Genomic DNA, 25,126 nt, shown 5'->3' on the forward strand with positions numbered 1-25,126 from the left:
CCCACTTCCAATTTTGAATCGCGCAGGTTATAGGTTTCAAATGGACTTTCTCATTGTTTGTTTTCACTTAGCACATTTGCTCCTTTTCTTCTGGGACAAGGAGACATCATCTGGCACCTCTGCCAACCTCATCATCACAGTTATCCACTTGGCAGACGATGGTTGCTTTGGAGAACAGACACAGCTCCCCTAGGGAGTCAAGCATACGCACCCCTCTTCTGCAGGTTTGTGGGCCTTGGTGAGGAGGCGACAGGAGGGGTTCTGTGGACCTGGAGAACTTTTAGGACTTTTCACTCTTTTGCCTGCTTGAATTAGCAACTGGGCAGAAATGCCCTTCAACCAAGACTGAAATCAGGGCAACTCCCAAAGCAGAACCATGGTCTGCGTTAGAAAGAAATTCTGAGTCCTCTCTTGGGCATCTGCAATGAGATTTTCAAGAGGGCAGTGCCAGTGACTTGCTCCTCCTTGAAAATATCCATTCTAAACAGACTTGGAACCTGTCAGCCCAGGAGTCAGGTCTTTCCTGTCCTCCTTGTATTGGCAAAATAAATACTGGAATTCAGTTCACTTCACAAAGACTTAGAGAACGTTAGGTCCGATGTGTGGTGGTTACCATGGTAAACAAGCCCCTTCTCTCATGGGGCTCGTTGTCCCGTGGGAAATAAAGTCAGGGAAATAATTCATCACAAGTCAGTGTGATGAGAGCTAGGTTGTTATAGGGCAGTTTTTTGAAACTCAGAAATGTTTACCTAATCCAAATTCAGGTAGACAGAAAAACCTACCAAAGGAAGAGGTATCTTAATTTGAATCCTGAATGAAAATATACCTGAAAGAACCCTGAACCGGAAGTCTGGGATCCAGGTTCCTTTTTTTTTTTTTTTCTTTCTTTTTTTTTTTTTTTTTGAGTTAATAGCTTTGGAAACATGGACAAGTCATTTAACATCAAAGAACATTAGTCTCTATCTTAGAAATGGGGATAATAATACATCTCAAAGGATCAGGTAACAAAAACATATGTGCAAGTGATTAGTAAATTCCAAAGCATTCTGCAGAGTGCCAAGGGAAGGTATATGAAGTACCATTGCTGTCAGTATTCTAGCATCCCAGCCTGTGTGTGCTTGGATTGGCGCCAGAAAGTTTGGCTTTGCCTTCTCCCAGTACCATTCATCTTTGAAAGTGCTTAAAGTCACTTTGCAACCAAGATCCACAAATGGAAACCCAAATTTATTGCCAGCTTAACTCTGCTGATATTCAGTCTTCTCTCCCACCACCCCCCAATCTCTGACCCTGTAAGTTTTTTTTTCCCCCTACTTCCTCATACTTTCCTAGGAAGCAAAAGAGACTGGTCCATAAATATTTATCAGTATGCTTTGTGATTTGTAAGCAGATTTGAGAATAAAATCGTACTATTTCAAGCATCAAGGTTGAATAGCTTTCAAACTAAAACCAAGCTCTATTGCGAAGCAAAGAGGAGGAGCAGGCTTTTCCGTGGCTGTACAGCGAGATTTATTTTTGTGTCTCATCTTTCATAACGCGTAGCAGCTCTCTCACGTCACGGGGCAGCCCTTTTCACCTATCAACTTTGGAGGCACCAGAGTTAAAGATCTCTTCTCCTCAGTGGAGAAGTACATTTTTCCACTAATGAATGTAACAGTGTCCAGTGTGTTCCTCTCCAAGTGTGATGCCTGGAATCACCTCTGAGGCAGAAAACCAAGCTCCAGACACCCTGGGCCCAAAGCCCGGAAAACCAATGTCAGTTTCCTTGGTATATTTGGAAGAAAGAAAACATCCAACATGAAGGGTGAGCAGAGAAGGCAAAAGATGGCTTGCGAGGGAATAAAAGAGGAACCACTAGGTGTTAACCTATGGTGACAATGCTCGTAGCCTGCACCATGTTGTCTCAACTCAAGATAAGCAACTACTCTGTCTTCGAGACAACTTTTCTAGAAAATCTTCCATCTAGGTGAAGAGTTTTTTATCCAAATATTAGACTTCAGAAAGCTAAGGTAACAGCTACCTCTCACCTCAACACACCCTCCACACTTGCTTAATCTGACTAAAAACTCAACTTGCTAAAATAAAGTTAAAGCAGTGGGTTGGGGGAAGAGTTAGTGGAGGGTTTTGTTTTGTTTTGTTTTGCTTTCAGAAAAGGTTGTCATTCATTAAAATCCAGCTGAAGACCTTTGGGGCCAGATGTTTCCATCTGGGGCTCCTTTACATGAGAATAGTGCAAAACAGTTAAAAACTTGAATTCTGGAATCTGATTATGTTAACTTTAATTGTTCATGAAGGGTTTGGTGAAAAAGCAAATAGATGAATGAAGTGAAATTTTCAAAGATTTATCGTGGTTTTTTTTTTTTCCTATCTAGTCTGCCCCTATGGAAAATAAGGGAGAAATGTCAGTTTATTACAGTCCTCTTGTAAGTATCCACGTCCTAGATATTTCTTCTGTGCAGTCTCTCATGTTGCCTGATGCCTTCCCTGTCAGCATGACCTATGCTCCAAACTTCCACTTTCAAAACTTACCTGTGTTGCTTTCCATTCATGAAGGAAATTAGATTTTCAGATTTTCAAGGTTAAAAACTAACTTCCTGGTAAGCTCACCTGCGATTTAATAGTTGTTGACTCCTGGTACCAGTATGCCAGCCTTAACTACATTTTATAGGAGCTTCATTGAGACAAGTGCCTTCATGAACGGGATTATATATCTAATTCTAGATTGTTCAGGAGGCCAGTGGAAATGTAATCTGGAGTGCAGAAGCTCTCTAGTCTTCAGATCATTCAGCCTGCCATCTAGATCTAGTTAGCAATAGCATTCATACGTAGGAAATAACTGAGAATAAAGATAGCGTCAATCATTCAATTTTCAAAACTCAAGTCTAGGCCACTGGTGCCAAAAGCCTCATAAATGAGCAGCTGCCTAAAATGAATATTGTGCTTTATGTATTTCAATGCATTAATCTTAGAAAACTGAACCAAGAAGACAGGAAAGCTGTTTCCGTATTCTTTGAAAGTCCAGATCTTCCGAGTGCGCTCCTCCGTTTGGTTTTCCTGCATCTGTTAGTTTGCTGTGGGCTACCAGCATGCCAAGATGTAAATGATCATTACACGTTAAATAGACCATTTTTGCTAAAGAGAAGGCTCAAAGGGAAGATAAGGGGTGGGGGGGCAGAAATCTGCTATAGGCTGCATATGAAAAGAGGTAGCTGTGAAGGACGTGATTTGAGGTGGAGGAAGCTGAAGAAAGAGAGCTTCATGTTTGAGCCCATCTTTCAATTTTTAGAGGAAGATGAATACTGAGCTTAACACAGATGGAGAAGAAAGAAGAGCAGAAAAGTGGCAATGCGTGGTGGAGAAAGCAGGTCTTTGAGTAAAGACACCTGCTCTGCCACTAATAGGATGCTTTGATGGGAAAAAGATGCTTTGGAACCCAAGTCTGGATTCACATGAAGGATGAAGATGTTGGATCAAACAGTCTCCAGAGGCCCTTGGAGGAATGCTCTGATGCTTGAGGACTTCAGAACCCTACTTGGGCTGCTTTGAACCTATCAGCTCGGTGATTAAAATCTGCACTTAGACACTCTTTCCTTTTGTGTCATCTCAGGGCGCCTAGCAGTAGATGAGGCACAGGGGTCAATTCCCAGGTTTTGGGATCTAAGGAATGTTCTCACTTTCTCAGCATTGATGCCAATTGTGTATTTTGGTTTATGATACGTAAAACAGACTGTGAGAAGTAAACCCTCCGAGCTGTGCTGCAGAACCATTAGACATGGCATTTCACCTGCAGGTTACGTTTTTTAAAGGATTTGTCTGTAGATGCCTCGTGGAAGCCAGCCACAGTCATGTGATGTGCTTTGGACCTTTTAAATGGGCCATGTTTCTGGCTGAAAGGGAGTCCAAGCAAGCTCTGATCTTTGGAAACAGTGGGAATAATACAGAGCCTGGAAAATCTCTGCAGTTGGGCTGCTTTTGTCCCAGTCATTCATTCATTCATTCAACAAACTTCTACTGAGGACCTATTATGTACTAGGCATTGTGCGAGGCATTGAGGAAGCAGCAGTAAGACAAACTTACCCCAATGAAACTTCCTATGTAAAGGGTACTATGTCAGTTCCGTGGGAGATAGCCTAGAGCTGGAAGTCAGGGAAGTTCTTCCTCAGCACTAGCACCTGAGAATTGAAAGCCGGGTCTCCTGCCTCTCCTAAGCCTTCCATTTCTTTCAGTATTCCTCATATGAGCTATTTCCCATTCTCTACCTCTGAACACACTACAGTTTATCAAGGTCCCCTTTGAGTGGGACGTCAGACTTTGTGAAACCCAGATGTATCTGATCTGGAAAGAAGGAAAGAGATTCCCGCAGCAGGCTAGTGCCTTCAAGACTGTGAATCCTTCTTGGGGTTGGGGTCTTGAGGTTTTACAGAAAAACTGGATGGAACAGAAAAGGTGATAACCATCAGGGCGTTTTACAGGGTGCTGCATTCTTTTCGACCTTGCCGATCTCCCTGGCGTCACAGAGGAACTTTGGAGCAGTCTATCCATGCTTCTGAGATTATCAGCCCATTGCCTCCTTCCTGGTTAAAGCTACTGGATGTAAGGGAAAAGTCTGGCAGTTGTTTAGCATAAAAGCGGTAAGGGAGAGAAAGCAAATTGCAAGATTTCTTAGAAAGAATCAGCAAACGAACAAAACATAAATACAAAACAGAAACAGACTCACAGACATAGAATACAGACTTGTGGTTGCCAAGGGGGTGGGGGGTGGGAAAGGATAGACTGGGATTTCAAAATGTAGAATAGATAAACAAGATTATACTGTATAGCACAGGGAAATATATACAAGATCTTATGGTAGCTCACAGCAAAAAAAAAGTGACAATGAATATACATATGTTCATGTATAACTGAAAAATTGTGCTCTACACTGGAACTTGACACAACATTGTAAAATGATTATAAATCAATAAAAAATGAAAAAAAAATCAGCAAACAGTTTTAGCATCAGGGAAGTCGGTTCGTTCGTTTCCCACTCCTTCACACCTGCAGGTATGGTTAAAATACAGATTGATGGGCCTGAGCCCAGAGTTTCTGAGCCAGCAGGTACACTGACTGAAACACCTGGCACGGGCCAGGCTCTGTGCTGGGCCCTGGGGATACGGGAGTGAACACGCTGGACCCTGTCTTCCCAGATTTAACAATTTGATGACGGAGGCATACCTTAAACAACGTTCTGATAGATACAGTTAATTTTAAGACAGTATCACATTCAGGCCCCTCTCCCCTCCAGGATATCATTAAACCCTGTACTGGTTCTCAGACTTCGGTGGATGTAGACATTATCTGCTGTGGTGGGTGTTAAAATAATGCACATTCCCCAGGCTCTACCATCAGCGAGCCCCAAAGGTCTGGGGTGGAGCCAAGAGCCTGAATGTTTCCCACATTCCCCAAATCACCCTAGTGTCGGTGGCCTTCCTCCCACACTCTGGGAACAGTCCTTTATGAAAAGGCATCACTCTCTGCTGTTGGCTTCTTAAGGCAGTCTCCTAAGTTGAGTAGACCAGACTGTCTTTCCTTCCATTTTAATAAAGGAGCTCCTCAAAATTAAATCTCTCTGCTTCCCTCTCTTCTGGTATTTCAGCAGCCTCCGGGGAGCTGTTTTCATTAAGTAATTCACGGAGAGAACACCTGTTCAGGTGGTGCCTTGGCTTTATTTGGAAAATGATGATTAAAAACCCAGGTCTCACTCTTTCTGGGAGGAGATGGGACAGGTTTGTCCCATCTGAAGGCACAGGTAATATTTGTCGAATGGGAGGGTGCGGGTGGGGGGGGAATGTCCCCTAGACTGGGTTCTGTTTTCCAGCAGCCTCTGGTAATATTGAAGCATGTGAGGAAGGCACAGGGGTCTGATCTCCTGTGACCATCGTGTCACTGAAGGGGACTATGTGGGACTGTGTGAGAGAATAATCCTAAAATGACTTATGGGCTCACTGGTACAGGATGAGTGTAAAAGGAGCAACCTCATGGGATAAATAACTGACAGGCTTTAGTTGCTGCTCCTTCAAGACAAGGGTGCATCATTAAAAAAAAAGATAAGGGTGCAAGCGATGATAATGTAGAGATAAATCATCACCAACCCAAGCTGCCCAAGGCCTCTGAGACACTTGCCAACACTGAATCCATCACCTCCGGAAGCAAGACCGTGCCCAGAAGGGTTGCCCTTTTCTCCACATTCCCCACTGACACTCCAGTGCTCCGTTAATGGCCTTTTCCTGTTGGAAGATTTTGCCCCTCTCTGTATGAGAAAGGGCACATGCAGGTCCAGTTCATGTGGTCAGACTAGCTTCACAAGACATTAGCATCATCTGTAACAAGAGAAAAAAAGTCCAACTTCTAATAAAATTAACTGGAAATCATGCCACATAGCAAATGGATAAAAGTTCTTTGACTCCCACTAAGAGAAAAAAAATATATATATATATATATCAGACAGAGAGAAAGTAATTGAGTTCCTATCAAATTATGTTATGAAAGTTGAAAAATTGGTGTCAGACTACAGTCTAAAAGGAGACCCTGAAATGCATTCACAATGACTTTTTTTAATTGAAGTAAGTCAGTTACAATGTGTCATTTTCTTGTGCACAGTACAATGTCCCAGTCATGCATATACATACATATATTCCTTTTCATGTTCTTTTTCATTAAAGGTTATTACAAGATATTGAATATAGTTCCCTGTGCTCTACAGAAGAAGTTTGGGGTTTTTCTCTAATCTATTTTTATATATAGTGGCTAACATTTGCAAATCTCAAATTCCCAAATTTATCCCTTCCCACCCCCTGTCCCCTGGTAACCGTAAGATTGTTTACTATGTCGGCAAGTCTGTGTCTGTTTTGTAGATGAGTTCATTAGACAAGATACGATAAACCTCCTAGAAGAAAACATAAGCAAACATTCACTGACACAGTGACTTTTGGTCCACAATCTTTTGTTAACAGAGCCACATGCCAGTCTCCACAAGTGGTTATCCCTCGGGTCAAAACTCCCCACCCGTTGTGCCATTATGGCTTTTCTCGGCATTCATTCACAAATGTTTATGGACCATAATGCATGCAGAGGACAGACTGAGTCACTATAGGAAGGCACAAAATTCAGTCACAGAAGAATGCCCTCCCCATTCAGGGAGACAAGGTGTATGGAAACCACATCATCCTATCATAGACCTAAAGCCAACTGTCCACATCCTTACCGGCGGCTTCCACAGTGAAGAGATGGGAACAATCAGAGAAGGCTTCTTGTAGGAAGCAAAAGAAAATCTTGCAATGAATCGTGAAGGATAAGCAGTCATAATTTGCTGAAGAGGGACCAGGAGTCCATTCTAAGCAGAAGATCCAAAAGGCTGAGCTTTTTCATCAGGTAAGTCTTTCCCTGATGAAACTTGGGAATTACAGAAAATAAGGTCTGTCCTGAATTATCAAATAAATGCAAAATTAAAATAAGTATCTTCCACTGATTAAGTTGGCAATATGAAATGATGATCAGCAAAGTTGGCAAATCCTGCTTTGGGGTTGTTTGTGACTTGCTGTAACTTTTCTCCAAGGACACTGGGCAATGCGTGTCAGTGGCTTGAAATGTGTTACGTGCTTGAAGATAAAAATGCCACTTCTACAAAACGATACGGATATTGCTAAACATAAAGAACTCCATTTTAGAATTTTTGTAAAATGGAAAAAATACAAAAACCTATATGTCCAATAGTTGGGGACTAGCTAAATTAGGATACATCTATGTGACGAGATAGTGGGGTGACTATTTAATAACTCAGAAAATATTCCTCACAACTGATGAAGAATATGATCCAGTTTTGGCTTTGAAAATACTTTATATACATTAAGAAAGAATCTAAAAGTCTAGAAATCAATCGATGATTCTGAGTTGTAAAGTTCAGGGCGATCTGTAATTTTTTTTTAACTTCTCTGTCACAGCCACACTTTCTGTAATAATCATGTATAACTTCAGAAACCAGAAAAACATGAAAAGAATGTTTTCTAGAGGTTGAATGGGTAAAGGTCAGTGTTTTCACTGCTCACAGGTTCAGTTCCACGGTGTGGCCCCGCCTACCACTCCACCCTCATCTCTCATTATTCTCCTGCCAGCCCTCTCACCATGAGCCATGCCGGTATCCAGGTTTTTCCCCATTTCCTTCTACCACAGAGCCTTGATATAGTGAATTATATTATTTTTGCAGCTATTCATGCCCACCCTTTTCCCTGTAAGAGGATTACCTTCCTGACAGTTGCCATGTACCTTGCTAGGTCCCCAGTGTTGAGGACTATACATCCCTGTCCCATTGGCTTTGAGCTTTGGCCAAAGGCATGTAAACAGACCTGAGAAGGCTGCACTCAGTCAGAAGCCTTCAGAGTCATGGCGGGTCCCCACCAGTGCTCTTGGCCTTTCTTTATGCTACAGGAGCGCCATGTCTCACACAGGGGGCTGTTCCTTCAGTCTGAGCCCCCGAATGAGAACCAGAGTCATAGCCCAGGCAAAGCTACAGTCACCCTACTGCCTAGTTGTAAAATCAGCAAGTAATAAACCTTGACAGTGTAAGCCACTGAGACATGAAGGTCATTTGTTACTGCGACAAAGCTGACTAATACATAAGGCACACGGCATTTCTCTATCGGGAATATTCTGACAGGCCATCCCCACTGCATGTAGCTAACTCCATCTCTTCCTTCACATCCCAGTTCTACTGTAACCCTTGGACCAGGTCAAATCCCTTCTCCCATGCTCTCTCCACACCAGGTACTGTTCCTTCTTAATACTTAGCACAGTCATAATTTCACCAGTTTTGTGTCACTGTTCAGCCGATATCTGGTCTGCCAGCAGGCTATGAGCTCCTTCAGAGCGGGGGTCATGGCTGTGTTCACCCGTTGTATCCCCAGGACCTAGCGCAGTTCTTGACACATAGTACATCCTCGATTGAAAAAAAAACTATTTAAATGGCTACAGGAAGGAAAGCCTGAGTAAGCTAATACAGAACCTAAAACACAGAGGTGAGAAACATAAATCCAATGAAGCAAATCTTTGGAAGACATTACTGGTCTTCAGGTGAGAAAACATCGAGAGTCTTATACTGCAAATAAATACGTGGTCACAGTGTTCAGGTTTTCCTGAATAATAGTAATAATAATAATGTTTAAGCACTTCACCACTGTTAAAAGCATTTTATACATATTCATTCATATCATCCTGGTAGCAGCCCTGCAGTGTAAGTGCTTCTGTTATCCCAGAGGGAGGAACAGCACTTTGCCCAAAACCACAGCACTGGGAGCTGGTAGAGAAACGGTTTGTAACCACTAGATACGCAGCCATTCCTTTGGTCTGAAGGGTTCGAGTGCTGGGAAAGTCGGGCAGAACTGCGTCGACGAGGCAGACAAACATTTATCCTGAGCTTTCCCGCTGCATCACCTGGGGTCACCTGAGCTGCTGACGAGGTGGGGTGGCCGGCCCCAAGAGTGAAAACAAAGCACACAGGTTTCCCCACACCCCTCTCATCAGTGGACGCCCACCCAGTGCCGTCCGCCAATTCACGGGTAAGACGGCGCCAGCAGTCACTTCCTCATCAACGCAGCTCAGACCTCTTCGCACCCCTCGCTGTGCCTTGCACAGGCCCCTGCACACAGTAGGTGCTCAGTGGATGTGCTTTGAATCAAACGGCCATGTAGTTCTTGCCTTATGATGAGAGTGACGGGCAGGGACCATCATAGGAGATCTAGTTGCTGGGATGATAACTCCATTTGGGGGAGCAGGTGGGATGTGAGACTCTCATTCTAAAACTAAACTTGACTCAAAAAATAAGGAATTTGAACACTGATTGCCTCAGCCAAGGGGCAGAAAGAGGAACTAATTGTGGGGCCCACATCCCTGGTTTCTTCCCCAAAAGTAGGGGTATGGTGAAGGAGAATGAGCCTGTGGAGGGGCGGGGGGGGGGTATTTGCTTTGGGACAGGTGGTGTAGTGGGGCAGCAGCGTGAGGTCTGGGCCTCAGGTGGGAGAAAGGGCCGAACTCGAGCTTAATGTCTTTGGCGTTGGCTGACGTGATCAAGGGTTCGACGGTGCCATTTCCAAGGCCTCTTACGCTGCAGGACCTGTGAGGCTCATGCTGCGACCCCTAACAAGGCTCATTTATGAGGGGGAGGGAGGGGGAAGATACTGGAGTCAGCTGCAGAATTCCTGAGGGCAGGGATAAAAGAGTGAATTGGAAACAATGGAGAACAGCTGGTGGTCAGCTGAGTTTAAAGGACTAAGTAAGTATAGCTCAGTGGCACAGCGCTTGAGGTCCTGGGTTCAATCCCCAGTACCTCCATTAAAAAAAAAAAAAAGACACCAAGAAATGCCAAGCTGGGGGAGGGGAGCTTCAGCCCATTCTCGGGCAAAATTCCTTTAAAGTCCAGGTGCCAGACCACCCACCGCAGAATCACCTACGGAAATTTTTAAAAATACAGACTCCCGAGCCCTCCTGGAATCTCAGAGTTTCATGCAGAGATCTGCATTCTTAATACCCAGACAATGCCTGTGAATCCTAAAATCTAGAAACCTCTGATCTGCAGGGAGAGAGAATACTTGCCAGGGAAGGGAAATAAAATCCCAAATGCTTAGAGTTGAGACCTGAGTAAGGATGCCTTTTTTCAAGGATAAGTTAATGCCTTATGTTAAGCCCACCTGTGGATTGAGTGGAACGGCAATTAATCAGGATGACTAAGCACTTTTTGTAATAGACGGGGGTGTGCGTTGTTAAACTCTCCTTGCTGCTCTCCCCAGTACTTCGCCCAGAAAGAAATACTCTCCTTTTGGCCTGTCTTCCCTTTCCACTGAGAATAAAGGTAGCTGCCGCCCCGGTCCTGAGAAAAGCTGGACCCCGGAAGTCAGGATGCGATACAGCCACGTCTCTGGCAGAGAGATGGAGCTCCTTGGCCTGGATTGAAGCCACTCTGTAAAACCGCTAGAGAGAGCCCAGCCCTCATCTCCTGACCCTTGGCCTTCAAATTCCTACAGTTTGTAAATTAATCACCAGAAAATGGATACTTTCAGCTGGACCAAGGTCCCAAGTTCTGGCCCTCACCCACCCAGGGGCTCGCTCTTAAAATACACTGGAGGGGCCGCAGCGGAGCTGGGGGAGACCAGGGCAGGCACCTCTCTGGGGTGAGCTCTGGGCTCCTGAGCCAGTTAGGGCTGCTCTGCCTGGGAGCCTTGGAGAAGGAGGGTGGAGATGCAGGGCTCCAAGAGAAGCCTGGAAGCCTGGGACGGGCGGGGCCCGGCAGGTTCCTGCAGCGAGAGGAGGCGGGGGTGGAGGAATTGCATTCAGGTGTGTGACTCTGGAAGGCTAGGCTTCAAAAGGCGTTGGTGCTGCTCCTCCAGCCAGAGAGGAAGGAGGCTCTCCCACTACCTCTTAGGCCCCTTCGAGGCCTGAGAGGCGGTGGTAGTGCCCAGTCTCCCTCTGGCCAATGACCCACCAGAATCAAAGCCCAGGGAGTACCTGACCAGCACCGACCGGCCCGTCATAGCTGTGGCACCAGCACCAAGGAGAGGAGGTAAGCACCCTGCTTGATGCTTAGACCGGGAGGGCAGTGTTCTCAGCTCTCCCCACTGCCTGCTGGCCTGGGGCAGAGGGGCTGCTTCCGAGGGAACCTCTGAGTGCTGGGGGCTGCCGCTGTGTCTCCCACCAGCCACCTGCAGCTCCGGGCTCCCAGGGCACCTCCTTCCTCAATTTGGGGAGCTCTGTGCTCACGCTGGAAGGCCCCATGCATCCAGGTGACAGGGGTCTGAGGGCAGCTGCAGGTGGTGATAGTGGTCACTATACATGGTCTTGGCTTTTTCCATGGCCGACAAGCAAACAGCGTCCGCCTTTGCTGCCTACAGCTTGGAAAGAATGACCTGTACAGAAAGCCCGTAATATGCAGTCTTCTGTTGTTACTTTTCCTATTTCGGGGCCTCTTTCCAAAAGCTTACAAAGCCGTTATGCAGGATTTTGAAAGAAGTAAATTGTGTGAGGAAGACTGAGAGTGAGACAGAGTTGGGTTTTCGATGGCGATGGATAAAACAGTCACGGTGAGAGCTGCTGGAAAGCTGGCAATTTGCAAAACACGCGGGTAAAGGGCTCTTCGGCTTGGTGCAGCCAGTGGGACAGGTGTCGGTAATGCCCACAGTTAGTGACGAGGATGCCGAGCCCCAGGGAGGCTCACTGAGCCAGACCAGGTTAGCTGTCTCAGGACGCGCTCCCGACTTAGGCCGAGGAGGTCGTGTTCAGCCGAGGGTCTCTGAGAGGCAGCGTGCACAGGTGAAAAGAGGCTTTACAAGGAGGCTTTCTCCATCTCCTGTTGCCGTGTTCAGGAGCTAACTGAGACCTTGGTCTCTACTTCTCAAGCCTCAGTAATCCCTCGTTGTGGTCAGCAATATGTAATCACCATGGTCTGTGCACTTAGAATTCAGACCGTAGCTGGGCAGTGGAGCTGGTCTTCAAACTCCAGAGGAAAGGGAGGTGTTGGAGAGCCAGACACTGAACCAGTGCACTATGGTCACTACGAATTAAACCCAACCCCCCCCCCCAAATGGTTTATCAGGCCTCGTGTGACTCCAGCCCTTGCCTCATCCCCAGCTTCACCTACTACCGGTGCCCTCAGTCCGCGGTGAGCCAGCGACATTGCCTGCCTCTGTCCTTTCCCTCCTCAGGGCCTGTGGTCTTCCCTCTGCTGGGAGCACGTTCCCTTGGGCTTATCCTGTATTGGGGTCCCTTTTTTCAGGAAGGCTGCAGCTCAGACTTGGCCTGTGAAAGAGGGCTTCCCAGACCAAAGAAGCACCACCACCACCCAGATCACACTCCCTCCCCATGCTGATTGTCTTCATTACACTGCCGACCATGTGAAACTCCGTCATCTCGTTTATTTCCTCTCCTCTGGCTAGAACTCTGTGCGGGTAGGGACCGTCCGCGTTTCCTGCCTGCTGGACACTGCTGGGTGCCCAGGGCTTAGCAGATCTCCCAGTGATAACAGGGGTGGGCTGATGTTTGGTGAGTGAGTAATGGAAGGGTTTGGGGAATACCATGACCACCAGTTTGCCTGCCTCTCACCCCACACCTCGATTCAGTCTCCCTTGGGAAGGCAAACGTCTCGGTCTAGAAACTGGATTAAGGAGCGCACCAGGGGCAACTGATTCCATTCTTGGAGTAGCATGTGGAAAAACGCCAAATGGCATCGAGTGGATTTCGTTCCCTGAGAAACAGCGAGGTACTGATAAGGCTGGCTCTGCTGGCCGGCCTTGATAAGCCACACTGCCTGTGACTCAGCCCAGCAGGCTCTCTGGTGCCCGTGGCATTGACCTTCGCCATGCCTGGGGTACTCGGCATGCCAACGGGATTTCCCAGAGCTGAGAGGGCATCCTGCCAGCCCTGCTTCATCAAGCCTCTCATTCAAGTTCCCAGCAGCCTTTGCTCACACATCTTTTGCTATTTTGGGTGCCCTTCCTTTATAGGATAGGAAGAGGCCCATATTTGGGAACAGGGGGGCCCAAGGGTTTCTCTGGGCTCTACCAATCTCTGCAACTGGGGGCCAGTCCCTTAGTGCCTCCACTTCTCATGTGTCTCCTCTGAAAATGGAATGAGAACAGCTGCCCTCCGTAGCCCGGAAGGTTGCTGTAAGGTGATGCCAGCCCTTTGCAGAGTATTCAGTGTGACAGTGTTGGAGAAACCAGTGGAGTAAAGCTCTGCTCACAAGCACCCGGCCCTGCAAGCGGTGAGGAGCAGATAGTTTGTAGGGAAGTGTGTTCGTTTTGGAGAATTTGACTTGCAGCAAATCCACAATTCCAAAAGACATCCCTCAGGAAGAGACTTGTCTGCAGGATTCCTCCTCCTGGGCAGCTACCTCAGGAATCGACTCATGCACTTTGATTAACAGCCAGCCTGTTTGCTTTGCAGCAAGCAGCCTTCGGATCCAGCCCAGTGACACTTCCTCCTTGGCAGGCACACAGCACTTGGCAGAATTTCACATGCTGCTGGTTTTTACGGGTCCCGTCTTGGTCTTACATGTTCTTCATTGTAATGTGCGGTACGCCTTCCTGGCATCAGCCCTGGGCCTGCCTCTATTTGACTTAAGGGACGTCTGATGTTCCTGTCTGACCCTCAGATGGTTCTGTGATTCTTGTTTTAAGGCAGTCCTTACCTTAGGCTCCTCTCCCGTGTGCTTTTCTTGACGTCCAGATTTTTTTTTAATGCCTTTTTTGAAAGCAAATAGATCTCTGAATTAGGAGCCAAACCAGAGGCCTGATGATTTTCTGAGGAGGAAGGGGTCTGTAAGCAAAGTTGTATCATGGGAAGAAAAATGACCTTACGTGTCCGGAGACATGGGCTTGAATCCTGGCCAGGTTTCTCAGTAATCCTCTCCCGACTCCTTGGGCCATGGTGGGAGACACAGCCATATTAGCAGCGGACTTTTGTTGCGGACTTAGTGTTAAGAGGATTCCTTGGATAAGCTCACTTCATGTTCATACTGACTATTCCTGTTTCTGGAAGTGAGGGAGGGTATGGCTTAGTGGTAGAGCGTGTGCTTTACATGTACAAGGTCCTGGGTTCAATCCCTAGTACCTCCATTTAAAAAAAAAAAAAAAACCAAAATCTAATTATCCCCGCCAAAACAAAATGAACAAAAACAAAAAAAAATTTTTTTTTTTTTTTTTTTAGAGAATTTTAAGTTTTTGGAAATGGGGAATGTGAGACTCAGGCTGCAAGGTCATCAGGTAACAAGTGATGGAACCCAGATTCGAGCACATGCTGGTTGACAGAAGAGTACGTGCTTTTGTCTGCCAGGTGCGTTGCCTTCTACTGGGCCGCACTACCTTGGGGTCTCTCTCCATACCCAGTTGGACATCCCTGGGCCTGCCGTCCCCACAGGATGCTATCCAATGAGACAATGCTGTTGAAGGTCCATGGAAACGATGCAGGGTCATTTCACCATTTCCCATACGTCTTGGTTACCAAGACTTAGAAAAATGTTCTACAGGTAATTTCTTTTCTCCAAGTGGCCTTTCAAGAAAATGACAAATATTTTCAAAAGAAAAAAAGAAAAGCAAAAAGTTGTATCTTGCCAAAAGGGAACATGAAAATCATCGGCCCTTACCCAGAGAAGAGGTTTTCTACCAAGCTGAACCCCAACTGTTTTAAATTCTTTAAATCCTGAGGAGAATTTGCAGGTCCTTTATGCTCTGCCAGGGATTAATGATGCAATAAAGACAGTCAGCATTTATTAACTACCTCTTCATACTCACCACTGACAGCATTTTCCTCATGTGAACTCGTGTACAAGAGGGAGTTCTTCACAGTGGTGAGGGCGTGGCCTTGGGGCTTAGAGTGCCGGGCTCAGTCAGTTGCTAGCTGTGTGACCTTGGGTAAGTTTCTCAACCACTCTGTGCTTCAGATTCCCCGCCTGTAAATGGGGGTGTTACTGAAGTTTCCCTCGGTGGTGTTGTACACATTAGCAAAGTGGACACACGTAAGGTACCGAAACAGTGTTGGGTATGTAACATCCTCTCAAATGTTTGCTGCTGCTCCTCTGCCCTCAGTCCCTTAATGAGCGAGGTCCTCTTACTCTCATCCTGAAAGTGTAGAAACTGACAGAGTCAGGTCATAGGGCTGGAATCAGGATCTGAACCTCCAACAGCCTTCCCTCTTGTGTGTCTTGAGCTCCTCAAACTCTAAAGGAAACACACATACCTCTGGGAACTCAATTTGACAGGAGTTCCTACTCCAAGACTCAACCTGCTTTCCCTCCGTGCTTGTAGTTAAAGCTACGTAATGGCCTTTTGTTATCTTAAGGCTGGTGAGTGAAGTGCCTTAAGCGGTGTCTCTAGACTATCATCAACCAGCCAGAACTTTCTCTTCTATTCAGGATTCTGTGTGTGGGCAGGCAACCACACTGGCCTTGGGGTGATAAATTTGCTCATGAAAAGCAATCAATGTCTCTGCTCTTCCCCAAGACAGAGTGCTGATCCGACAAGTTAGGAGACTTGTCTCAGCTCTGTGATAACACTGTCTTGTGCTGGCTGGCTGGCTGAAATCGTCTGTAGATGGTCTCTTGAGTTAGCATCAATATCAGTGTAAGTGACCAGAAGAAACGGGCCAGGGGTCTGCCTTGGGCTGGCCAAGGACAGATAGATGCCAGCAGCTGTGCTCTTGCAGGCGTAGGACCCAGTTAGACTTTGGAGTTCCTGTACCAGCTCACTCTCCCTGGGTGGGGACTTGATGCTGCAGTGTCAGAGCACCACGACCCCCCAAAAGCCCCCATTCTGCTGCTGCCAGCACCAAGTGTGCTTGGCTCTGAGATGGCTCCCAAATCATGACAGTAATTAGTAACAGCTTCCTTTTATTGAGTCCTTGCTCTGTGTGGGTGCATTTAATGAGTTCATGTACTCCTAACACAACAACACTGTCAAGGAGGTTCCAGTATATCCTCCTAATCTTAAGGAAGAGGAAGACGGCATTTGTACCGCTCACAGGCTCGGCCGAGGGCACCCAGGGGAAAGTCGTGCCACCCGGACATACACCCAACCTGTGCGACTCAACACGTGTTCTTCACCTCTGTGCTCAGTGGCCACAAACTCCTCCTGCCTGAATCACCCTCTGAGATGCTTCGATAACATATTCCCCATCAGCCATGGAGAAACCGGTCCTGCTGGGCCACCCCCCTGGGGGATGTAGACAAACCTGCCTCGCCTGGTTTCCCTGGTCCTTCCCGCCCTGGCCCCTGAGCCGGTTTTCCCTTTGCCTCATCTTATCCACACACCTCTGAGCTGCTTAACTACTCAGCTTGGCTTTCTTCCCATAACCCTGTAGTCGCCAGAATACCGCAGGTGGGAAACATGAGGGTGGGGTTTGTCTCTCCAAGGCACCCTCACGCCATTTCCTACCCTTTTGAACAGTAACCCTTCTGAGCCGTTCCCGTGTTTTCCTTCTCTCTTTTTCAGCCTGCTTTAAAAGCAGGCTGGATCTGATCAGGTTGTAAAGCCTGTGTTCAGTGCTGTGAGACAATTCAGTCGTTGGCATTTTAGCCGGAGGACTCGCCTGTGAATTGCGTCCTTTACAAAAGCAGATATAACGATGGTCTGCATGGTGGCTGCCTGTCAAGAAAGTGCCATCCGTTGTAAGCGGCGCTTGTGCGGCTGGGCTGTGAAGAGGAGTCAATGCAGCAAGGAGGTGGGGAAATCTAGTTATGTCTTGGACCCTCAGTGTCTATGTGATCTTGCACAAATGACTTATTTTCCACAGAAGCGTAACATTCACTGCTTTCATTGTGTTCATCTCTACATATATTTACTGATCAGACTTCTACAGTGTTCTGGGCACTGCACTGACATATGTATATACACACACACATAGATATACACATATATACATACATACACACACACACACACACACATACACATACATACACACACATATACTATTACCTTTAATTCTCCCAGTAACTTAATGAGGTAAGTGCTACAATTGTCACCTGAAAGATGAGGAGAGTGCGGTTGGTAAGGTTAAACACCTGCCAAGTGGTGGAGGTGGAATTTGAGCCAGTGATTTCCATGTGAAATTCCATCCCCCAGACCAGGATGAGGCACTGGCTGACGGTCCGATGTGAAATTCTTCCTTTTCTACCACAAGAGCACGCGTAAGTCTTTGTCTTGTGCACAGTCTGCTTTTGCAGCTCGTGCTGAGGGCGTTTTCCAGGCCCCATGTCATAGCACTGCTCCTCCTCTGCCCGCCTTCTGATGGGGGACCAGAGCAGCCCCAGCCTGTGCCCCACCATCACTCATTTTCCCTGCAGCCCCGTCTGCGCTCCCTGTCACAGCAAGACACCTCATCACTAAGTGTAAATCTTACATTTTGTTTCCTAACAATTGAGAGATCTTGCAAACAAATGCTTGTACTTACCTCCAAAAATAAAACCATCCGTTTTCTCTTCCTCTGTGAGGCAGGACCGCCAGATACCACTGCATTTCACTCAAGAGAAGCAGAGCTTGGACGCAGGGGAGTTGAATGGGCCACGGAGGCAGGGGCTGGGAGGGGACCAGTAGGATGTAGGCTCAGGAACGTGAGAGTCTCCATCCTGTTTGTCATTATTTCCCGCCCCCCCCCCCCGGGGGGGGGGCTCTGTGCCAGGAGCTCAAGGGCTTATTCCCTGGATCAGTGCTTTAGCTTCCTTAAAAAAGAGTGTCTATTGCATATTTTTCAGGTACTTGTTTTTGCTTAAGAGGAAACAAAGAAGTGAGGTGGGTAAGTGTCGGGTCATGGAATTACCTCACTTGGGGAGAAGTTTTCTTTCAGCCAGTTCTTAAGAGTATTTCTCTGCTCGGCTAGTCTGGAGTTAGTCTGGACTCTCTTGGGGATGGAGCTGGTTATTTCCATCCCGTCTAGAAATGCGGTTTCTCCTGCCCCTGCTTCCCTAGAAGGCCTGCCCACACTCCCCCACTTCGAGTCACAGGTGGAATCTGTCTGGGCAGTGATGGCCTGAGTGTCTCAGGGCCCGACTTTTTCCCCACGTCTCCCTAACTCTCTTCCAGGAAGAGTCCAGGGCAGTAAGATTTCCATTCCTTGAGCACTAACAATGTGCCAGGCTCAGTGCTAAAGACTTCCATATACTACCTCCCTGAACCTTCACAAGCTTTCCACCTCACCACTTTGCACAGGAACAAGGCCCTGACCTGTGGAACATGGGGTGACCTGCCACAGGTCACCCAGCTGGTGGGTGGTGAGCCCTGGCCTCCATGCGAGGACTTGGCGCTCCCAACCGGATCTCCAGCCATCATGGGCAGCACAGCCAACGCCCCCAACGCTCCCGCCTTCAGCCGAAGTCCATAGCATCCTCCCACATGAGAGGCAGGCTGGCCCTTCTCTGACTTTTCTCAAGCCGGGTACCCACCCACTGAAAGCTGCCGTTTTCTAGAAGGGCAGTCTCCAATGGCCTTACTGTAAGGAGTCTGGGGTTGGTTGGGTTCCCTGTTGGAATCAGTGAGACACAGAATCGCTTAAGGGGCCTGAACCTTCATTCTTGGTTACCATTCTGATAAGGGTGACAGAGGAGGGTCTGCTGTGTGGTCTGACCTAGAGAAAAAGGCCTGGAAAAGGATGCTGCTGGGCACGAGCTATGAGGCCCTAAGGGAAGGCTGCTGTCCCTGCTTAGTGTGTGAAGATGAAGGTCAGCCGGGAGCTCAGGAAGGGGGCAGAAGTGTCCCATGCTTTGGTTCTTCCTGAGCCATGACTTTTTAATTTTAGTTTTTTTACTGAAGTACAGTCAATTACAGTGTGTCAGTGTCTGGTGTACAGCACAATGTCCCAGCCATGCATATACATACATACATTCGTTTTCATATTTTTTTCCATTAAAGTTTATTACAAGATATTGAACATAGTCCCCTGTGCTATACAAAAGAAACTTACAAAATCTATTTTTATACATAGTGACTAACATTTGCAAATCTCAAACTCCCAAATTTATCCCCTCCCACCCCCTTTGCCGGGTAACCGTAAGATGTTCACTATGTCTGCAAGTCTGTTTCTGTTTTGTAGATGAGTTCATGGTGTCCTTTCCCTGAGCTGCAACTTTCACATCTGCTGCATGACCAGGGGCAGCCTTCAGTGATGCTTACCCAACATCATTGTTTTGATGTGACTTAGGTTTATTTAAAAGGGAACTACTTTTACAAAAAGATAAACGTACCTCAGTGTTCAAAGCAGCACTACTGACAATAACAAAGATGGGGAAGCAACCATCGGCAGATGACTGGATGAAGATGTGGTATATATGTACAATAGAATATTACTCAGCCATAGAAAATGAAATAATGCCATTTGCAGCAACATAGACGGACCTGGAGATGGTCATAGTAAGTGAAGTAAGCCAAAGAAAGATAAATACCATATGCTATCACTTATATGTGGAATCTAAGATAAGATACAAATGAACTTAATTACAAAACAGAAACAGACTTGCAAAGAAAACAAACTTATGGTTACCAAAAGGGAAAGGAGGGCAAAGATAAATTATGAGTTTGAGATTAGCAGATACAAACTACTATATATAAAATTAAAAGAACAAGTTCTTACTATATAACACAGGGAACTGTATTAAATATCTTTTAAACTATAACAGAAAAGAATGTGAAACAAAATATATATTACTGAATCACTTTGCTATACACCAGAAACTAACACAACATTGTAAATGAACTATACTTCAATTTAAAAAAGGGAAGCACTTAACTGGAAAATCAGTATTGCTTATCACAGAAGGTAACTACAGTTAAATACGAGGACCACAGAGCACCGTAAGTAAACTCTAGCCAGATGCCACTGTCTGCCGAAAGCTCTGGCCCTGAGACTAACCCTTGCTTTGTTTCAAAGAACAATTCAGTATTAACTGGCACCATTTCATGGGTGTGAAGTTTCAGTTTGGGAAACTGGAGGTGGGTGGTGATGATGGTTACACAACCGGCTGAGTGTATTTAATGCCACTGAGCATACACTGAAGTGACTTAAATGGCAAATTCTATTTGAAACATATTTTACCATTAAAAATGAATAGTTCTTTATGTACAGTTATGAAACAGTTACGAACAGTTATCTCCAAGATACGTTAAGTGAAAAAAGCAAAGTGCTGAACAGTATGACCTGAACACTGTTACTCAGTTGTTTTTTTTTTAAGAACATGTATATACATACATGCATCTCTGCTTGGATAGGCAGTGATCCCGTGGGAAGGATGACAGTTATTGTATCCAAGGAAAGGGCTTCTGGCAATTAGGAATAGGGAGGGAGGGTCACTGCTATTTGATTTGTGTCCTGTGTACATGTGACTCATTCTAATTGACAATTTTTTTAAACTCTTGAAAACTAGCACCACAATGAAAACTAGTACCTTTAAAGCAGTGGTTCTCAGCCTTGCCCTCACCTAGACTCTAGCTGCTCAGAGTGAGGTCACCTGACCTGCAGCACTGGCATCCCCTGGGAGCTTAGGTTTTGTTCGCAGCACAGCCTCTCAAGCCCACCCACACCCATGGAGTCCAAATCTGCACTTACCAAGGTCCCCCAGTGGCTTGCAGGACATTAAAATGTGCAAAGTACTGCACGGGACTAACTCAGAATCTTTGAGGTGGGGTTGGAACCTGGGAACTGACTAAGGCACCACAGGTGTTTCCTCAGAGCAGGTGGCACTGCCGACCATGGACTTAATTAATTGGGAGAACTGAAGGGGTTGAAGTAGAGCCAATTTTCTTAGTATGTGATTCAGTTTTATTCCATGTGGGCTCCATGTGCCCCTTAGAAATCACTACCTGTCCCACACTTGGGAGCTCTGGCCAAGAGATGCTCTTATCAGGTCACGTGCATGTCACATAGGAACCTACAGTATTGAGATCCACTTGAGTTTGGTGGGAAAGATGTTCCCTTTATATAAAACAGACCCCAGTTCTACACCAAGACACGCGGTGATTAGTGCTTTTTATCCACAGATGGATCATAATGTCAGATCTTTCTAAAATCAGACTTTGTAATTAGATACAGATTTGAATTCGCCTCTCTGAGTCCTGTGTCCAGTGGGTTAACACCTGCCCCGTAGAGCAGTGGTATTTAAATAAGATGGCATAGATGTTGCTTGATCCCCATTAGGTGATGATTACGTTTATGCCCACTTCCTCTCCCCTCCCACTCCCTTGTGGTCCTGGGTTTCTCTCGCTGTCACTGCTCTCTCCACATTTGCTTATTCTGCCTTGAGCATCTCATGTACAGATGACATTTCTCCCATTGCAGTTGAAGCTAAGGAGCTCGAGTTCCACCTCCCCCATCCCTTGACAAAGAATAAAAACTCTGCTGTCTCCTACCAAATTATCTGACACTTTACTAAAATGCAACTGAAACCTCATTACATGGATGAACAGCTTTCCATCAGCTCACTCCTAGCTCCAATATTAATATAATTGTTGCCGAGACATTGCATTTGGCCTCGCAGGCAGTCAGGAAGGCGTCGCGGTTAGTAATCTGAGATGGCTGCACGCGCGCAGAGCTGCTGGAAGCTGCTAGGATTTCTGCGTGGCCAGATAATGCTGGAGAGTGGATTCCATGGCTTCCCTACGTTGCCAGACAGATAGCAGTGAGGAGAGAGAGAGGGTGTCCCAGTGACGGAACAGATGTCCTTCCCTGAGGCATCCAGAGTCATCTTTTCAAAATGTGCATCTGAACATGTTTCAAACTCCTGCTAAAGAAAAAAACAACCCTCTGAGAACCTCTCCGTACTTTGTCCATGGAGACCAGCACTCTACAGGGTCTACAAAGTCTGACTTGTAGGTACTCCTCCCGGTCATCCCCTCAACTCCCGTTTGTCTAATTAGTGGGTTGGCTTTTTCACTTGACTGAGTCCTTGCTTTGTGTGAGCCCTGATTCTCCAGCCGTAGACCGAGTCTGATTTTGTGCACTCTCGTAGCCCTGGGGTCTAATTTGTAGCAGATGCTCAGTAAATATCCATAGAAAATGTAAACACACGCAAAACGTCATACAAGTGGTCTCTGCCTAATCTGCCGCCCCCTGCTTTGCAGTGTGTCTCCCAGCAACGCTGAAATGCTGGAAGTCATCTCATCTCTATAGGTACCAGGTGGTTTTCTCCCTTTGAGCTTTTGCTTAACTGTCCCCCTGCCTAAGACTCTCGCTGTATTCCTCACTCACTCTGTCTAGGACATCTCACTCTTACACAAGCGTTTTCTTCTACCATGAACTTCCCTTGACCCACCAGCCTTCTAGGCTATTCTAACCCTCCTTGATGTCCCCATTATGCTTCATCTATAAACTCGATCATTTCACTTAACCCTGGTCTGCGTGTCTGCCTCTCTAACACCTTGAGAAAGAAGAAATGAGAAAGTGTAGAGTGTGTGGTGTAGCAGGTGACGGATGAATCAGATGTGTGGACGTGAACAGGGGATGGGGATTTCATAGCGGAGAAAGAAGCGTGTCCTGTGGCCTCGGTGCTTTTGCACTCGCTCCTCCCTCCATCTGCATATTCTTCCTACCTCCTCTCCTAGTCACTTTACCTACCCTACAGACCTCATATCATGGCCATGGGGAAGTGTCCCCTGCCCCAACCCCTAGACTCCATCAAACCCCAGCTATATGTTCCAGGTCCTTACGTCTCCTTTATGAACTTACTGCTGATTATAAACTCTGTAATCTGATTTAGGTTTGCCTCTCCCTTCATACCGGAAGCCTCGGGAGGACTGGCTGTATCTCCATTTTTCACCTAGCATTGTGTCTGATATCCTGGAGGTGCTCTCTGAAATGAAGTGCATCACCTTTAGCCTTTAGTGGAACCCTGAGTGTGAGAAGCGAGAGTAGGAAGGTGAGGATGCCCGGCTGCCTTTCCTCCGTGTGGTCCTGAGGGTGTTCTTCTATTGGCTCTGTGTGGAAAGTCCACGCCATCATTCAGCATCGCCAGGACTTGCTGGGAAGCATCGCGATTATTGGTTCCCACCCTGCCCTACAGGGCTCCCCTCCCTACTTCAATCAGGCCACAGATCTCCTGTGAGCTTGTTTCCTGGAACACTCAGCCGGTCCAGCTGCCAACTGCTGAAGCAACAAAGGGGCATGATGGCAAACCCAGAAGGGAAGGCAGGTGGCAGGGAGGACAGCAAAGTTGTCTTGTAAGTAGGTCTGACATCCCAGACACGTTCTGTCTGGAAGAATGAGCCTCATGACATGCTGGGGGCTGGCGAGGGCAGAGCTGCTCTCTCCCTCCTCCCCTGGCTGCCTCGCTCAAAGTGGACAAGAGGTGTGATTGGACTTGAAAATAAGGATCTTCTAGGTGACCCCCTCCGCCCACCACTTGTAGATGACCATTTTCCTGCCATTGACATCGACGTTCCTGATATTACCAAACCACTCCAAAGCTTGTCTTCCGTTCGGCCTGCCCTTGAAAGCCTTCTGGTGACTGTCCCCAGCCAGCTGGAAAGTTAGAAGCAGTCAGACATCCAGGCAATCCAGGGCGAGGCTTGGACGTGATGTTTGGAGTGAGTGTGTCCTTGCCTGGTCATGGCCCTTGAGCCATGAGTTGGGCAGTGGCCTGGTTACAGCAAGGAGATCAAGTGAAAGGGGACAGGGCAGTGGGAGCAGGAGCATGGTCCACACCCAGCTCCCCGCGCCTCATTCTACCTCCATAAAACACAGGGGCAGACACAATGAGTGACCTTTGCCTTATGTCTCCGGAGCTGTAGGTTTTCAAAAAGACAATTTGGAGCCACTATAGGGGGCCAAGGAGAAGGGCCCAGCAGAGTATGAAAAGGTTTGGAAGCCACTGAACCAGATGGTCTCTGAACTGGCCCAGCCCTTTGAACCTTTGGCTTTAACGTTGGGAGGCACAGGCCTGTGCCAGGTGTCTGGTACAAACAACAAGAGTGGAGTGGTTTAAGGGTATGGGCTCTAGAGCCAGGCTGCCTGGGTTAGAATTGGCTTCTAACACTTACTGTGTGTCTTTAGGAAAGTTACTTAACTTCTCTGTGCTTTTATTGCCTCATCCCTAACAGGGTTATAAAGGAGTACCTACCTCACACAACTGCTATGAGGATTAAATGAGTTAAGTATGTAAAATGAGTAGAATGATGATGAGGATTAAAATATATTCATCAGTATTGGCCGTTATGGTTGTATTGCTTAACATCACTAAACAGGTGGTTCTTAATATTTTGGGGGATCTTGGCTCCCTCTGTAAGTCTAGTAAAGCAATGAACCCTTTCCTTGGAAAACTAGATACCAAAACATCTTGTGCACTCAACTCAGCAGTTAGCTCATTGCCGTCAATCGAACCCTGAGGCTTGAAACAGGCAAGGGCTTTGGCAGAGATCACGTCATGGAAGGAGCAGTGGGGCGCGGCTGGGGCACAGGTGTCCTTGTCCCAGCTTGGGGGTGTTTTCGAGGCGCAGACAGGCCAAGACGGCCACATAGACTCGGATTCCATCCCTGCTCTTCCACCTGCTAGTTGTATGACTTAGGCAAGTTTCTGAATCTCTCTGTGCCTCAGTTTGCTTACAATAGGGATACACACCAGATCTCATAGATT

The 25,126-nt window shown here is 46.8% G+C and overlaps 1 protein-coding gene and 1 non-coding gene across 5 annotated transcripts in view; both read left to right on the top strand.

Annotated features, from left to right (window-relative positions):
• The first annotated feature begins 11,353 nt into the window (after positions 1-11,353).
• ATP10B (ATPase phospholipid transporting 10B (putative)) overlaps positions 11,354-25,126 on the top strand; it is a 282,609-nt gene continuing 268,836 nt past the window's right edge. For all 4 annotated transcript variants that reach the window (XR_006720747.2, XM_045508136.2, XM_010972219.3 and 1 more), the window contains exon 1: positions 11,354-11,584. The gene's annotated coding sequence lies outside the window, so the exon portion shown is untranslated. The remainder of the gene's footprint in view (positions 11,585-25,126) is intronic.
• Positions 14,561-14,633, top strand: TRNAV-UAC (transfer RNA valine (anticodon UAC)). Its single transcript has one exon. It is a non-coding gene; the product is annotated as a tRNA-Val (tRNA).

Source organism: Camelus bactrianus, chromosome 22 (genome assembly GCF_048773025.1).
Source record: "Camelus bactrianus isolate YW-2024 breed Bactrian camel chromosome 22, ASM4877302v1, whole genome shotgun sequence".
In the NCBI taxonomy this organism is placed as follows: domain Eukaryota; kingdom Metazoa; phylum Chordata; class Mammalia; order Artiodactyla; family Camelidae; genus Camelus; species Camelus bactrianus.